This window comes from Pinus tabuliformis, chromosome X (assembly GCF_031772625.1).
Source record: "Pinus tabuliformis cultivar Carrire ecotype Pingquan chromosome X, CPIR1, whole genome shotgun sequence".
NCBI classification, from domain to species: Eukaryota; Viridiplantae; Streptophyta; class Pinopsida; order Pinales; family Pinaceae; genus Pinus; species Pinus tabuliformis.
Window position 1 is genome coordinate 231,846,285 of NC_142308.1, and position 14,591 is coordinate 231,860,875.

Consider the following 14,591-nt stretch of genomic DNA (forward strand, 5'->3'; position numbering starts at 1 on the left):
TTTGTTCTGATTCTATGCCTTTGTTTCTTCTCTCACTGCATGCTCATGCTCTTGGTGTAGGGTCATGGCTCGAGCCACCATGTTCTTCATAATCCAGTATTGTTGTATGGTTTGCTTGAACAATGAGCTCCTCCCTCGAGTTGTCCCGGGGTCTGGCACCATGCTTTCCCATTCATTCATGGGGACATCTCGGTATTTGAGGTTGTCTCTTAAATATCTCTCCCAACTCGTGATCTGAGCTTGGACTTCCAGCAGATTTCCTTTCATGTAGGTGTCGATGATTTTCTTCATGTGTTCTCCATCAAGTTTCCTGCCTCTTTTTTGTTGTCCACTTGTTCCCTCCTCCTTCTTGGTTTCTGTCTTGGCCAAAGTTCTTACTCCAGTGAATTGGATTACCTATCACAAAATCGATGCATTCATCAACTTTATGGTTTTGATAGAGTTCAATTCCCCAATTGCTCTTTTTCTTTCCTTTGATTGTGTCTTCTATCTTCTGGTTTCCAACCAGGGTTTATGTACCATCTACCTCCTTGTTTCCAGGAGGTTTGGGTTTTGTGACTGTCAATTTCTTTTTCAGGGTTAGGTTTCTCTTAGGTTGTCTTCCCTTAACCCCCCCTTTACAACTTTCTAATCACTTCCATTCTTTTCTCCTTAGTCCTGAGTTTTCCTCCTCATATGGAATCCAGGTGATTTCTTTTTCCCTCCTTCCCTGAGGTTTCTCAAATGTATCTACAGGGCTCCTGGTGCAGCTCCTCTCTTCCCCCTTAGGACGCTTGAAATCTGGCATTCCTCTGGTCCTTAAGCTTTTCCCTTCCTAGGTTTCTTCCCTATTATCTACTGTCACATCCCCTCCATTCCTATGAGCCTTTCTTGGATCGAGAACCTTCGGGGGATATTATTGGTTGGTTCTGAAGGTTGGTCCTCTCCCTTGTTGGATATTGGCTCTTGCCTCCCTTTTCCTTTGGTCAGGAATAGCCTATGGTGTGAGGGAATGGTGTCTACTGCTCTAGGAGTGCTGGAGGTTTTTCCGTTGATTTTTCCTATCTTAAACTAGAATCTAAGTTGATTATCAATCTTCTTCCTACAGAGGCTCATGATGATTTCAGAGATGGGGGTTGGAGGGGCTACATACCTGATTACCACGTGGCTACTCTTTCCTTCTACTGTCTGCGTCGCCACTCTGTTGCCATCTCCCTTCTCGCCACCTTTCCTCGTCCTCACCTGCATGCAATGAGATGTATGCGAGTTCTCTTTGGTTTTAATCTCTCTCTTAATCCGACCCTTTACCCTTACTAGAATCTAGCTTTCTTGGTTACTGGCATGGATCCCTTCGAGCTTGTCTCGGGCTGCTGCCCTCCTATCCTTTCTCCTGATGTCCTTCATTAATTACCACCTTCTCTCTGCTGCTCTTGTCGTGTCACCTCTAACCTCATTTTGCCACTTGGTGTCCTCCTCTGCCCTCCTCTCTGTTCTCTATCCTACCCTCCTCTCTGTAAGTTCGGTTCTTTCTCTCCCACGTAGTCTCAGGGTGTGTACCTTCCCTACCCTTCTCCATCAGCGACCCGATCGCATGTCTTCTCACTTATTTCCCTGCTTCTATCCTTTCCTCCAGCGGTCCTCTTCCTTCTTCCCGATCTCTCCTCTGTGGTCTCTCTAGATTTCCTCTCGTGTTCATATTTCCTTCCTTATCCTTTTCAAGTAGTTTTCTTAGTTCCGCCATTTCCTCCTTCTAGCTTAGCTCGGCCTCGCTTTCATCCAACGACCTTCCTCCATTTTTTCATCCCCAATTTTCCAGGATGTCTGCGGGTTCATTGCCCTTCCTTCTCACATGGGTGGGAAGGATGTAGGCTACCTTTTGCAGTAAGTCTCTTATTTCCTTCATTAACCAGGCCATTCTCCAGATTCGACTCATTTTTTCCGCTGGAGTTCCATTCTATAGTTGTTTCATGATGTCTACCACTAGTTTTGCATTGCCTTCCACCTGCAAATTTTGGTACTTCTCCCTTATGGCGATCTCTAGTCCTCTTCGCAGGGCATGAAGCTCAGCTTCATTGTTGGTTACGTTGCCACAATCCATCTCGTAAATTCTTAATTTCCTTCCCCTATCGTCTCGAAAGACTCCTCCTATCCCTGCCTCTCCTGGGTTACCCTTCGCTGCCCTGTCGAAATTTAGCTTGATGATGCCCTATTGGGGATTGCTATAGTAGTTTCTCTCTTCTGCCTCATTATTCTGGTATTTCCCTATTGTAACTTTCGTCATGCTTGACTTTAGTTCCAGGCAAGCCATTATTCTTGCCTCTGTCTAGTTGAATTTCCAGTCTTTCTCGTACCATTTCTTTATGAGAATGGTCTCCCTTATATTCTGGGTGATTTGGTTCCATATCTCTTCCTTTTCTCTACCATCTTCCTTGAAGGTCAGGTGGTTTCTCTCTTTCCAAATGTTCCATAGGACGAATCCTAATGAGAGTTTTCAGGCTCTGTTCAGGATTGTATTTTGGTAAGGTTTGTTCCACCATTTTTCAATTGTTATTTAAATACTATTTTTGTCTCTGCCACTGATTTCAAAAATATCCTGGTGTTGTCTCCACAGGTTGTTCCTAACTTTACAGTTAGTTATATGCTCTATGGTTTCTTCATGGACTTGGTAGAGAGTGCAACACGATGGGCCTTGTGTTCCTTTTTTCCTTAGCTGGTCCCAGGTTAAAGCTCGCCCGTGGCTTAGGATCCAGGTGAAAAACGCTACCTACGACCAAGTTTTTGTTTTCCAAATGTTGTCCAATTTTTTTTGTTTTTGAGTTTCTGTTATATCCCTCTTTTAGATAGTATCCTTCAGCTATTGTGAGCATTCCTTTAATTCTCTTTCCCCATATTATAGTGTCCGTACCTGCTTTGGCTGCAATTTTCCTTATTTCCATTTCTTTTTCATATATTCCCCATTGAGTTGTCTCTGGCACATCTCACCAGTTTTCCTTTTTTTTCCATCTTCTCTAGTATCCATCCATTTCTAGGTTCCAATAGTTTCAAACTGTACCCCTTTCAGTCTGTGTGGTGAACTGGTGTATCTCTTGGAGTTGAGGTAGATGGTTGAGTTTGTCTCTCTATTGCCAAGCCTCTTCCCAGAAGTTTGCTTTGTCCCCCTCTTTTTTCCCAAAAACTGTGCTCTGTTATCAAATCCCTGTTGGCTCTTGCCAAATTCCATATTGTTGAGCCTTTTTTTCCGTTTGGTTTCTCAACTTGCCTTCTGGAGACCTGGGCATCTCATATTTTCTTTCCCATAGCTTTTTCCACAGGTCTTCGCCCCCTTGTATCCATTGCCACCAAAGTTTTGCTCCCATTACCTGGTTCAGGGTATATGGGTCTCTCATTCCTAGACCTCCTTCTGTTAAGGGTTTTCTTAGCCACTTCTAGGGTAGAAGCACCCACCTTTTTTTTCTTGCTCGACCCTTGCCATAGAAATTTTTTAAACATATCTACCATTTTTTAACATATTGTTTTGGGTGTAGCTTGGCTAGTCAGTTGATATAGTGGTAGGGATTGCAGTACTGATTTGAGCAAAATTATATGACTCAAAGTATTAAGGGCCCTAAAAGTCCAATTTTCCATTTTCTTTTGCAACTTCTTCATCAAGATTCCCCAATTAGCAATTTTTTTTTGCTTATCATTTAGCTGGATGCCTAAGTAATTAGTTGGGAATTTTCCTATTCTAAATCCCATGGTTCTAGCAAGGAACACTTGGGAGGCATGCTGGGTGTTGAAGAAATAAATTTCCGATTTTTCTTTGCTTACCTATGCTCCCAAGGCCCTTGTGAATTCTTTAAGAATTTCCATTATTTTTTTTGCTTCTTTAAGATTTACCTGTCTGTATAACATAACATCATCATGGTTAGAGTTAGGTCATTTCCCCATAGTCATAATCCCTTCAGATGCTCGCTGTTAACTTTTGCTTTTATAAGTCTTCCAAGTCCATCCGTTGCAAGGATGAACAAGAACAGTGATAATGGATCGCCCTACCTGAGTCCTCTAGATAGATTGAAGGCTTCTGTTGGAGATCCGTTTAATAGTATTGACATTACTGGGGTAGTGATCATTGCCATTACCCAGTTAATCCATTAGTCATCAAAGTCGTAAGCCTTGAGTATACGTTGCAGGTATCTCCAGATTAATCTATCATAAGCTTTTGCGAGGTTGATTTTTATCATCATTCCTTTGGTTTTAGAATTCTTCAATGATTGAATTGCTTCTTGTGATACTATTATACCATCTAAAATTTCTTTGCCTTTTATGAACCCTGTCTATTCTGGGGATATCAGCTCTGATAGTATTGGTTTGAGCCAGTTCACCATGATTGTAGCTAGAATTTTATATATCACATTGCAGAGCGTTATCAAATGGAAGCTTTGAGGCTCTTCTGATTTTTTTGTCTTTGGTATCAGAGCTAGGAAAGTAGCATTAAAGCCGGGTGCATTCTTTTGGTGTAGTGGGATTCTTCTACTACATTCGCTATGTCCTGGCTCATGAAGCTCCATGTGGCTTGAAAGAATTCCGCGGAAAATCCATCCGGCCCAGGTGTTTTGTTCATTTCCATTCCCTTTACTACCTCTTCCACCTTAGCTTCTTTTATGTTATGAAACAAGCTCAATAAAAGATAGAAAAGATAGATCAACGCCTTAGAATTCAGCCTCTTCGAGGGGGCAACCTCCTTTACATTACATAAATGAACAATTATTGGATGATTCAAATGAAAAACCTTCTTTCTATATATAGGAGTCTAAGGAGCCACAATATAACCCAACCGACCTAACAATAATAATATAAAGCCACAAAAATAACAATAGAGGGATTCTATGGGGCACAGTAATAACAATATGGGGGCAATAGGGGCACAAAAATATTAATAATGGGTATAACTACAATAGTAATGGGGTAATCACTAGTATTATAGGGACCCAACATGCCCTCCCCTTCAAAAAAGTGTTGTTGTCAACGCTTGAGTAGTTCTGGATACTTTTGTATAAAATTCTCATCCTCCCATGTGGAATCTTCAACGGATAAGTTCTTCCACTTGATAAGATACTCTGAAATTGATCGATTTCGTAGCTGTCGAGTTCTTGTTTCTGTGACTGCTTCCGGTTCCAATATAATTTTTCCTTCCTCGTCAAGTTCTGGCAATATTGTTTGAATTGGGAGCTTGTCACCTATAACCTTCTTTAAACATGAAACATGGAAAACTGGGTGCAATCGAGAAGTTGCAGGAAGCTCTAATTTGTATGCCATAGTACCAATCTTTTGCAACACCTTGTACAGACCATAATACTTTGGTGATAATTTATTATCCTTCTTAGCTTGCTTGAGGGACATTTTCTTATATGGTTGTAGCCGTAGGAATACCCAATCACCTACATCAAAAATTCTTTCACTGTGATGTTGATCTGCCTGTTGTTTCATTCTATTTTGTGCCAACACGAGGTTATCCTTTAAGAGTTGGAGGACTTGTTGTTGATGTTTGATGTGATGTTCCACTGCCTGAACCTTAGAATTTTCTCTTAAATATGATGTGATGGATGGTGGTTGATACCCATAAAGTGCCATAAATGGGGTCATTTTTGTTGCTGTATGGAAGGAAGTGTTATACCACCATTCAGCCAGAGGCAACCATTTGACCCATTGTGTCTGTTTATCAGATACAAAGCAACGAAGATATCCTTCCAAACATTTGTTTACTATCTCAGTTTGCCCATCAGATTGAGGATGATAAGATGAGCTATGAGCTAACTGAGTACCAAGACAAGAAAATAATTATGTCCAAAAATTTCCAGTGAAAATGGGATCTCTGTCACTTACAATAATCTTTGGGTTTCCATGTAGCTTTTGAATTGTTTCCATAAATGCAGTAGAAACTGTACTGGCTTTAAATGGATGTGATAATGCACAAAAGTGTGCATACTTGGTAAGTCTGTCAACTACCACCATGATGACACTCTTTTCCTCAGACTTGGGTAAACCTGTGATAAAATCCATTGAAACCTCCTCCCAACGTTGGCTTGGAATGGATAAAGGTTGTAATAGACCCGGTGTCTTAATTGTTTCAACTTTATTTTGTTGGCAAACCAAACATTCCGCCACAAACTTTTGAATATCTGATTTAAGGCCATCCCAAAAAAATTCCTTCTTAACCCTGTGGTAAGTTTTTAAAAATCCTGAGTGCCCTCCTAAGGGAGAAGTGTGCAATTCCATAAGAATCTTTTTTTTTAGCTGGGAATTCTTACAGAGGTATAAGCGATCTTTGTACCATAACGAATCATTTTTCCAGCTAAATGTATCAGACGTACTGGAATCTTGTTGTAACTTTCGAATAAGTGCCCACACTTCTTCGTCATTCTTCCATTCCTCCCTTGCTTCGTTTATCCAATCTGGTTGGATAATAGAAATGGCGCACAACAATGCTTCCACATCCTCATCCTTTCTTGAGAGTGCATCTGCCACCACATTTTGCTTCCCTTTTTTGTAGATGATTTCAAAGTCATAACCCAACATCTTTGTGACCCACTTTTGTTGCTCTTCAGAGGATAATCTTTGTTCTAAAAAGTATTTAAGGCTATCATGATCCGTTTTTACCTTGAAGTGTCTTCCCATTAGGTAGGGTCGCCATTTCTTAAGTGCATGGAGTATTGCCAACATTTCCTTCTCATAAATAGCTTTGCTTAAAAACTTTCCCTTGATTGGACGACTTTCAAAAGCAATGGGTCTTTCATCTTGCATTAGAACAGCACCAATTCCATTTCCTGAAGCATCACATTCCACAATAAAGGTTTTTGTGAAGTCCGGTGTAGCTAAGACCGGTGCTTGGCACATTGCCTCTTTAAGATGTTCAAAGGCCTTTGTTGCTTCTGGAGTCCATGAAAATGCATCTTTCTTCAATAATGTTGTTAGAGGTGCTGCTATTCTCCCATAATTCTTAACAAACTTGCGATAATACCCTGTCAACCCAAAAATCCTCGCAGATGCTTTATGGATGTGGGGATTTTCCATTCCTTAATGGCTTTAATTTTGCTAGGGTCTACCTTAACTCCTTCATGAGATACAATATGACCCAAATATTCCACCTCCTGGACTCCAAAGAAACATTTGGATCTTTTTGCATATAATTGTTTCTCCTCCAATAGTTGTAGCACCCTGTCAACATGTTCAACATGATCCTTCCAAGACTTGCTGTAGATTAGTATATCATCAAAAAATACTAACACAAATTTTCTAAGGAATGGTTTGAAAATTGAATTCATCAAACCTTGAAATGTTGAAGGTGCATTGGTAAGGCCAAAAGGCATGACCAAAAATTCATAATGACCCTCATGAGTTCTAAATGTTGTTTTCGGAATGTCTTCAGTCTTCATTCTGATTTGATGATATCCTGAACGAAGATCCAACTTGGTGAAGTAAATTGATCCATGCAATTCATCCAGTAATTCATCAATGACAGGAATGGGGAACTTATCTTTAATAGTGAGCTTGTTGAGCTCCCTATAATCCGGACACATGCGCCATGATCCATCCTTCTTGTGCACCAATACTACTGGAGCAGAGAAAGAACTTTGACTCGGTTGAATTATACCAGCCTCTAGCATTTCTGCAACCATACGTTCAATTTCACTCTTTTGGACATAGGGATATCTGTACGGCCTGATGTTTGGAGGAACACTTCCTGGAATCAGATGAATAGCATGATCATGATCATGCATAGGTGGGAGACCTTTGGGAGTCTCAAATACCTTGGAATGATTGTCCAGGACTTTTTGGAGATCTGGAGAAATAGATGATTCCAATGTGGAAACATCTAGCGAACATAATTGTGCAATTACACCTCTTTGTTCCTTTTTTAGAAGCTTTGTCATACCATTAGAGCTGATTATCTTTCCTGGTTTCCCTGCAATACCCCTTAATTCAACTTCCTTTCCTTCCGTAGAAAATTTGATGAAAAGTTCTTGAAAATTAAAAGCTATTGTACCCAAGGATTGTAGCCATTGGACTCCTAGTACAACATCAGCACCTCCCATTGGAATGGAAAGCATTGGGCTAGTCAATACATATTCTCCCATGGATAGCTTGATATTATGGCACTTTCCAGAGCAATTTATTGTTCCTCCATTTGCAATCATCACTTGACACTCTGGTGCTGGATATAGGAAGCAATTCAATTCTTTTGCTACCTTACAATGAATAAAATTGTGGGTGCTTCCTGAATCAATCAACACTATTACCTTTTTCTTCTTGATTTGTCCTTCTATCTTGATGGTTTGAGGAGTGGTAATTCCCGCCAATGCATTACAAGATATGGTCGGATTTATTTGTTCTTCATCTAGGCTTTGTTCCTGGAGTATATCCTCTTCTTTTGACCTTTCTTGCTCCTTTTCTTCTTCCTCTTCACAATCTATGTAGAATAATTTCTTCTCAGCACACTTATGACCTTTAGTGTATTTGCTATCACAACTGTAACAAAGCCCTTTTGCTCTTTTTTCTTCCAATTGTTGTGGTGTCAACCTTATAGGTTGTGGAAGACTAGGGGCAACAACACTTCCGTCTTTATAGTTGTGAGTGGTATGCTTCCTAGTTGCCATAATTTTGCTTTCCATTTTTCTTGCTAACCTGAATGCCTTCTCTAATGAATCAGGTTCCCAAAGGCGAACATCATGTTGGATATTATCCTTTAAAGACCCTATGAACACATCAATCCTATGCTCCTCTGGAATATCTTTTACCCTTATGTTCAATTTTTGGAACTCCTCAATGTGCTCCATTATTGAACCCTTTTGTTTGAGACTTATCAATTGGCTAAAAAAGTGTTGCTTTTTGTATCCTCATAATGTGCTATCAATTCTTCCGTAAAAATTGCCCAAGTGATAAATTGTTTACGAGAGCAAAGCCATTGATACCATACAAACTGATTTGGTTCCAAATATAAAGTTGCCATACGTACCTTTTGTGTGTTTTGCACATTATTGAGATCGAAGAATTGCTCCATCTGTAATATCCATGTGGCGGGATCCTTGCCATCAAACTTCCTCATATCGATTTTTGGAAAATGGTGAGTCTTCGATCCAACATTAGAGTCTATGGAATCATGATTAACATTTCTTTTGTTCTCATCATGAGTTTCCTTTAGTACCCTTTCACCATTAGTGACCATTTCTTGTAGCAACTTATTCATATTTATCTTCAATTCTTCCATCTTATCATCCATGCCATCAATTTTAGCGTCCATGCCATTCACCTTAGCTTCCATGCCATCCATCTTAGCTTCTACACCTTTCTTTAAACAATCCATCTTATCTTCTACACCTTTCTTTAAACCATCCATCTTAGCATCTACATCTTTCCTTAAACCATCCATCTTAGATTCTGTTGCTTTCTGTGCAGGTGACACTTGTTGCACTTGTTCTTGTAATTTTGATATATCATATAGCATTTCTTCTTCTTCTTCATGAGTCATGCTAGAGCTTTCAGGTTCCTTACTAGGTGTTTGCATTTTCTTTCCTCGAGGCATCAGTTACCGATAATAATGCTCTACTAGCCCTTTGAATTCCTTCAAAATAAATTTTCAAACCACTCTTAAGCAAAAATTTAAAAGAATCTACACACTTTTTTTTCACTTTGTAGGAGCTCGATATTGCCTCTGATGTATCTCTGTACTTTCAAATCATCCAATTCTAAAATTGCAACCTGTGGTAGCCCTCTGTGTCCTCTTTCCAATGCCACAAGTCTGACCCAAATTGGATTCTCCAAGGAAGAGTTATGCGAAATCTCCCACAGTGACTTGATTATAGACTAGTTCAGTAGAGCGAACTTGTATGACGTGCCACGAGTCACTCTTTCGACCTTTGGATCTGAAAAATGCATACAAGAAACTACAGTCTGTCCTCTTTCTGTACCTTCTTACAAAATTTCAATCCCATCCCAGAGAGAAAGTTATGACGATTTTCCCTAGGTCACCTGTTTGGAATGTAATTCAGGAGTCTGCAAAAAGACCAACTTCCTCAGATCATATCTATGCAAATATAGTGCGAAAAGCTCTGAAATTTGGACCTAAGGTTCACCGCGATTTCTTATCAAATGGATTTTTTTTGCAACTTCTGAAATGTCGCAGAAAAAAAGTTATAGCGAAAATGCCATGATGACCTGTTTAGAGCAGCGAAACCCTAAAATCCAAAGCTCTGATACCAAATGTTATGAAACCAGCTCAAGAAAAGATAGAAAAGATAGATCAACGCCTTAGAATACAGTCTCTTCGAGGGGGCAACCTCCTTTACATTACATAAATGAACAATTCTTGGATGATTCAAATGAAAAAACCTCCTTTCTATATATAGAAGTATAAGGAGTCACAATATAACCCAGCCAACCTAACAATAATAATATAAAGCCACAAAAATAACAATAGAGGGATTCTATGGGGCATAGTAATAACAATATGGGGGCAATAGGGGCACAACAATACTAATAATGGGTATAACTACAATAGTAATGGGGTAATCACTAGTATTATAGGGACCCAACATTTTATGACTCTTAGGAGAGCCAAATTTTGTTCTCTATTTACAATTTTGGGGATGTTTTGACTTATATTATCAATGTCATCTTCCTTGCTGATGTTGGGTTTTGTCAGGATTTCTTTGAAATGTTGCACTAACAGATTCTCTAATTTTGCTTTCTGAGTTAACCTGTTGCTTTGCTTATCTTTTAGGGAGAATATTCTATTTTGTTTTCGGCGTCGTATCATTGTCTTGTGGAAGAATTTCATATTTCTCTCTCCTTCTTTTAACCATTGGATTCTGGATTTTTGTTTCCACAAGATTTCCTCTTGTTTTCCTCTTTCCTCTATTTTATTTAGCACCAGTCCTTCTTCTTTGACTAATTCTTCACTTCTTCCTTCATCTATGATTTTCAGTTGTATTTTCTCCATTGAAATATGCAATTGTTCCTTATCCTTGTGAATATTTCCAAATTATTCTTTATTGCACTATTTAATCCTTCCTTTAGATATTTTAATCTTAGTTGGAGAGTGTGAATTTTATTTCTTCCTTCCCTCCCATTCTCATTTTCCTGCAACCAAGTCTTCACTTTTTTTATAAATTTGGAATCTCTCAGCCAGAATGCCTCATACCTGAAGGGTCTATTCTGGTTCTGTTGATTCATAGTTGTTTCTAGTTTAATGGGCTAGTGATTGGTGAGCACTAGTATTGTAGCAATAATGCTGCAACTCCTGGGCTTCCTACTTTACTTTTATCAACCTGGTAAATCGTAACAAACTTGGAAGCGACGGTGTTGTATGCACAAGTATTAGTTCTTACTACAGGCTGTCACTTGGTCAACTGGTGCAAGATCACTAGGAGCTCAAGCCAACTTCTAAGGATTCTAGAAGAAGCTTTATATGTAATGAAATAAATTAAAGCTTACTCTACATAGACTACTTCTACTTGCAGAAAGGAATACTGAAATGTAAAGCAAACCTAGCAAACCCTACTTAACCAACTAATCCTATTTTTGCATAAAGCATTATGAAAACTATGAAATGAATGCCAATATCTACTCAAGGAAGCAAACAACATCTAATCAAACTATTTCTAGAAGGGAATGAGAAAAAAACATCTTTTTGGATTTTTATGTATTTTTATGTGAATTTGTCATGCATGTAATTTATGTGTTTGTGAATGTGGCAACAAATAGGTGGCGATGGAGGGTGGTTTTGGGACTTGAGAGGATGTAGGATGGTGTGGATGGGTCCTGGGAGGTCTCAAGTGGCCTTCTGGAGGGCTTTCCTGCAATCGGTCTTCAAAAGGAAGCCTGTAGGGAAATCTACAAGAGGATGCAGGGGATCTACAAGAGGTCTATAGGAGGTCTACAAGAGGATGCTGAGAGCCGTTTTGAAGGTTTTGAAGGTGTGAGAGTGGATGGAAAGGGTATCTAAAGGCTAGGATGACGTGTTAGGGTGCCTAGGGTCCACCAAGAATCATTAGGAGAGAGAAAGATGGCTGGATTTGCTCTAGGAAAGAGACGAAAGTCTATGGAAAAATGCAAAAAACTAAGGCAGATTTGAGGTGAACTTTGGGTGACATGTGGGGCATAGATTAGGGAGAGAATGTGATAGCTAATAGGCTGACTTGCTGTGAGAAGATATTTGCTGCAAAAGAACTGAAAATCAAACAAGGAGATCAAGCAAGCAAGGAAATTAAGTACATCAAAAAATAGAATTTTGCATCAAGCTAATCTAAATTATGAGTTATGGAAAGAAATGCTAAAAATAATGTTATAATGAGAGAAAGCATGGAAGAATACTTATTGCAAAGACAGAAATGAGTATGGTGAAAGAGATCTGAAGCAAAGCATTAACCTTCTAACAAACTGCAACACTAGAAATCCTATGGAGAAGGAAAATCTATGTTTTTGTGGTAGCAAGAGGGTCTTGGCCTCAGTTCATGGTCCCAAAGGAAGGAAAGGAGGCCAAGGCACTGTTGATGGCCTTTTGTATCTTCTTTCTATCACCTTTCAACCTGCTATAGAAAACACAAAGGGAAACAACCTTTTAAATCACCAAAAGCAATCGATTCTTAACCAAGAAAGAAATTCATCTAACAACAATTAATCCATAAACTGAAACAAAGCATATAAATACAAACAAGAGGAGCTTGGCTGCTTGGATTAGACCCTAACCCAAGAGCTTTAGCCCTCTGAAGTAACTCAGTGCTACCTCAAAAAGGATCTCAACTTTATTACCAAAATAGTAATAGGATTACATGAAACTGTCACCAAAAGTAAGCTTAAGTTGAGCAGAGCAAAGCTGCAACAAAAATTCAACAACAATTCGACAAAAAATTTTGACCCTAGTGAAGCCCTAGGCCTCTCTACTTATACAACTGAAGCTCCCAACAGCTTCCTTAAAATCAGGGAGGCTTGGCTCCCAAAACTCGAGATAAACATAAGTTATCCTCCACTTGCTCGGCTACCTCCTAGTGCATTGATTTGGCTGTTTGTGCTCCAAGCTGCAAGAAGGAGAATTCGAAGTGGGGGAGTAATAAATGAGGGGGATTCCCTCCTATAAATCCTCTTCTTTGTCCACTTCGAATTATTGCTGCCAATTGTCCATTGAATCCTTGACTTTGACCACAAAAATCATCAATAATCTGCATTAAACACATATTAGACCTCATGGCATCATAACTAACTCAACTCACTCCATAAGCATAAATATAATAAAAAACATGCAATAAGCTAAGAGAATGGTTGATTTAACTATGTTAGGAGGCAAAATGAGCCCATATAATTAACCATTTATGGAACTCATCATCACCCCCTACTGAAGGTGTTTCTCATCCTCTGAGCAAATTAGTCCAACTCCTCATCTTTGATGGCCCTGGTGGCCTCCCTAACATCCCATACTTCTGATGTGATTGGCTCTTCCTAGTCATATAATCCTCCTTTCTTGTCTATCTCTTCCCACTGCTTCTCCTCTTCTTCTTCTTTTCTGCCCTCCAGCATTCCTTGCAGTAGTGGGGGACTCAATTTGAGGCCAATCCAATTGACCTTTAGCCTCTGCATTTAGCGCTTGTACATTGGCACTCTCCTTAGTGCCTCCTTCATCCTCATTGGGGAATGATACTCCCTGATTTGCAGACTGTGTGGTAAGGTGTTCCATCTCCTTGTGCATGCATGCACACAGTCATCCCCAAGTAACCTTTCAATGTCCTCAAAATGTGCAATGGCCTGTGCTTGGTCACTTATATACCGAGGGGCAATTTGAGGGTTATTTGTAAGCAGCTGGTGTGTGTTGATGAGAGCCATGGGATCTGATGGCTCGGCCCTGATCATTAGTGGCTCATTCTATTCTCTGATCATCATCCTTTTTACTTCAGTTGCCCTTAACTCCTCAAGTTTCATCCATGAATCCATGGCCATTAGTTGTAGGTCCCCTAGCCTAGCATTGGGGTCCCATACATTCATATCTATGAGGGCCATATTATGCAGGTAAAATTCTGCCATTTTTTCCTTATCTTCTATTGTGCTTTGGTCACATAGGTGCATAAATTGTCTGTAATTTTGAAAAGGAATTGTGCCTCTTTGTGCCAAAGTCTTTATCTGGAACTGTAGCCATTGGTAATTGAGGTATAATCCATAAGATTTTTTTGGTGGCCTCCATTGCAATGCCTCCATGGACCAGTTGGCCATGCATGCCAACTGGGTCTCTTTTTCTTGTAGCTGCCTCCTTAGTAATGCATTTTCAGTCTCAAGGTGGCTCCTTGTGATTGTTTCCTTGTCTCTGACAATACTTAACTCCCTGCCCATTTCTTTAAGCTTGTTCTCCATATGGCCAATATCCTCAACCCCTTTGGATTTGGCGATTTGCATCCACCTATGGGTCCTTATTCTTTCTTTCTCCAACTCAAAGAATAATGGGACTGCAAATGTTTGTGGAATAATTTTTCCTCCCTCGAGCAGTCTGTAATAAGAGGCCAGGCTAGGCTGGGGATCAGGCTCCTGTAGTTCTGTAGTTGCCTCCTTCCCCTTTGGTTGTTCTTCCACTCATTTCTCAAGTTTTTGGTCCT